This window comes from Myotis lucifugus, unplaced genomic scaffold (genome assembly GCF_000147115.1).
Source record: "Myotis lucifugus unplaced genomic scaffold, Myoluc2.0 scaffold_32, whole genome shotgun sequence".
NCBI classification, from domain to species: domain Eukaryota; kingdom Metazoa; phylum Chordata; class Mammalia; order Chiroptera; family Vespertilionidae; genus Myotis; species Myotis lucifugus.
The window spans coordinates 2,363,423-2,367,307 of NW_005871080.1; positions in this window are offsets into that span (position 1 = coordinate 2,363,423).

The window sequence follows — 3,885 nt, forward strand, 5'->3', positions numbered from 1 at the left end:
AGTTGCTCGGTATTTGATCTAGCTTTCATCTTTTTCATAATCTAAGTTAAAATATAAGTGTTTGCTATTGAAGAGTGTAGCATTGGGCATTTTAGAGAGAATTAACAGTTCAAGTATTAAGAAAATATACAGGAGTAAAGGGCATTTGGTTTCCCTTACCCTTGAAAAACAGATATTCTGAGAAGAAAGATTTTTACACATACAGAGCATGAACACATCAATAAATCCAACAGCAAATGTTCCACATTTCATAGTCAAGTTAGAGTTTGGGTTCAACCTTATTGTTTGACCTGCAACCATGTTTAATGAGAGGACAGATATTTTTGTCTGTTTTGTCTGATGCATCCCAAGTCCTCAATATTTTTTTGAATAAATGTATGAACAGGCATGAAACAAAGGGAAAAATTAATTTAAACATATTGTATTAATATAATATTTTAGCTATAAAAGAGCATTTGTGACATATCTGATACAGTACCCATTGTATTTAAAAATGTTATGTCTCTGGTAGAATGTTTCAGTAACTGAGAGAGATCATGGCTTTTAAAATATTTTTACTTTTTTAAAATAGAAAAAGTGGTAAACAGTTTTTTTCCAGGTTTCCTGAAAACTTTTGTTTTAGGTACAATACAAATTAAAATTAGTACAAGGGCAAATATTTTTCTAAAATTAGAATTATAGGTTAGAATCAATGCCTTTAAAAACATTGGTAGTTAGAGTGTATAGATTTTTTTATTGTAATGTATAAATTACTTTCAGCTAAAATCTTAGAATAGCTAAAAACTTAAGGAAATTAAGTATGGTAAGAAACATTGTTAAAATAAAGCCACAGGTTCTTTTAATGATTATAGGTTTTATAATTATTATTAAGCTGTCCCATTTACTTATAAATTTTGATGAAAGATAATTGATCATTTCAGAGGGAAATTTACATCCTGAGCATCTAATTACAATATTGCTGAAATCAATATTGATTCTTATATTCCCAGTGTACTATTTTGAGGCTCTTCCAACCTTTCTGAACTTCCTAATCTGTTCCTTTGCTCCTTCTTTCTTTCTTTCTTTCTTTCTTTCTTTCTTTCTTTCTTTCTTTCTTTCTTTCTTTCTTTCTTTCTTTCTTTCTTCAATGTTTTTATTGATTTTAGAGAAAGAGGAAGGGAGAGGGAGAGAGAGAGAAACATTGATCAGAGAGAAACATCATTTGCCTGCCTCCTGCAGGGGCCCTACTGGAGATGGAGCTGGCAAGCCAGCCTTGGGCCCTGACCAGAAATAGAACTGGTGACCTCTAGGTGCATGGGTGGATGCTCAACCAACTGAGCCACACCAGCTGGGCCCTTTGCTGGTTCTTTGTCTTCCTTTTGTCCTTTACTTAAATCTTTTTTTCCCCCCATAAAGGCGTTAATTTATGATTAACACTATAATTCATGATTTTTCTCTTGCCTTCTAGTTCTGAAATTCTAAATGCCTATAGGGCATTTCCAAATAGATGTTCAAACAGCATCTCAAGGTCAAGAAGTTTTATTCTATCTCTATTCCTTTTTCTCTAAAACTTTCTTGTATTCCTCACATTCATTTTTTAAATTTTTCTTTTTCTTTCTATTTTTCATCTTTGGCTTAAAGCCTTTTGCTTTTCCCTTCTCTTTACCCCTCACTTTCAGGAAGAGTTGTAAATCCTCTTATCCTCTTAATCCTCCCCCCCACACACTCACACACACACATCTCATATATATAATTTTTATTTCCAAAGATTTTTTTCTATCTCAGTTATGAACTGCTTAGAACAGGCTTGTTGTACTTAGACAAATGATTTCAACAGGTTTCTCTACCTCTGATGTTTTACCTTCTGTAATAATGCCATTACAAGTTAATTTTCCTAAACTATTTCTCATATCATGTCACAATCTTATTGAGCGACTGACCATTACCTATAGATATATTTTCAAAACATTTCTTCTAGTTCCATATTCTACATCCTGGCTATAACTTACATTTTTTTTGGTCATGTGACTCACATCTTTTCTATAAACAAACACATAAACAAAGCCATTGTCAATATGACATTCCCCTAAACAATGAACTTCACAATCTTCAGATCTTTGTTTATGTCCTCAATTTGATAAATATTGTTCCAGGTTTGGGGAAATTTGTTGTAGTACATTTGGGCTTCTATGACAAAATACCACAGACTGGGTGACTCATAAACAACAGAACTTTATTTCTCACAGTTCTGGTGTGAACAGATCTGTTATCTGGTGAGGGCTTACTTCTGAGTTCACAGATGGGTGGAAGGGATGAAGAATCTCTTTGGGGTCTCTTTTATAAGGGGGCTAATTCCATTCATGAGAACTCCACCCTCATGACCAAATACCTCCCAAAGGCCCATCTCCAAATACTTTCACATTGCAGGTTAGGTTTCAATATATGATTTTCTGAGAGACACAAAATTCAGACCTTAGCAACTCCTCCCTCAAAATCAAAATCTTATTCTTTATTTAGAATTTATAGAAACATCACCTTTTCTGAGTCTTTCATTAATTTATGTCTGAAGGGACTGAGGGGGTGTCAAGAAATAGACATTATTCAAAGGTCTTAAAAAACAGCTAAATTTTAACTTAAGATAACATTAATTTACATAATATATTGCACTATCATTTAATCGCTCTGATAGTTATTTCAATTTCAAAAGTCTAAGCAGAACTAGCTGACCATTGTGCTCACTATGCCTTCTTATATGCAAGATGTTTAACAATAACATCGAATCAATGGTGATGGAAGGATACTTGAATTGGGGTGTGGAACATTCAATATACAGTAGAGAGTTTCTTCTAGTTTTATCAGAGAACTTAACAAATACCAAATTTCTCCTAACATAGTGCAAGACATAAAGACTATAAAACACCTTTTAGGATTCATATATTCTAAATCTTCCTTCAAAATACTCTCCTCATGACAGTATGGCAAGTCTAAATTTTCTCAAGTGAAGTCAATGTTCACATATATAAAACAGTCAAGAAAGCCCTTGAGTGTTCTGAAACAGGATTTTTCAAGGGTTTTCCGGCATATTAGCTCTATAAAAGATACTCTACTCCCTCATAATTCTGTAATACTCATATGAGATTTATCATATTCTGCCTTATTTTTTAGGTATTTTGTACATGTTTCCCCCAAAAAACTGTGTTGTAAATTGTTGGAGAACAGAGACCAGATCTCTTCTATACATCAAAGCATTTATGGAACATTTATTTATTAAACAAATTTACTGAAAAAGACAAAATTAAAATATATATATATCGGATTTAGTATCCAGAAATTAATTGATAGTATGAGAGAAACTAATTATATTAGGATGGGGTATAGCTACATAAATAAATTATGGTAGAAATAGAATTAGGTCTTAAAAGCCTACATTAGATTAAGTTCAGTTCTTTGAGTTGAAAACCAAGAAATGATTTATGGTAAGCTAAATTTCAATATAGAGGTTGTTATAGCATGTGACAAGGATTATGTGTAATGTAAGGGGAGTGTGGAATAAAGACAGGCTGTGCTCCCTCATTTTTCATCTTATCTTGATGCAGATGACTTTGAAAGAAAGAATGTAAAGTGATAATTAGCAGACACTTGGCCCTATAAAATGTTCATGGAGACATTTGGTTCATGCCAAAAGGTCCTTGATATTTGGTCCTTAATATGTGTTTCTGTCCAAACATCCATGGAGATATTTGGTCCACACTGACCCATCTACCTAACCCCATGTGCTATGACCAGCTAGATAACCAGGACAAGGAGTGTTATTACGGGCAATACAGCCACAGCACAATTATAGGAAACAACACAATTAAAGAAAACGTGATGGTCGTTTCCATGCATCAATCCTGTAAATCAAAA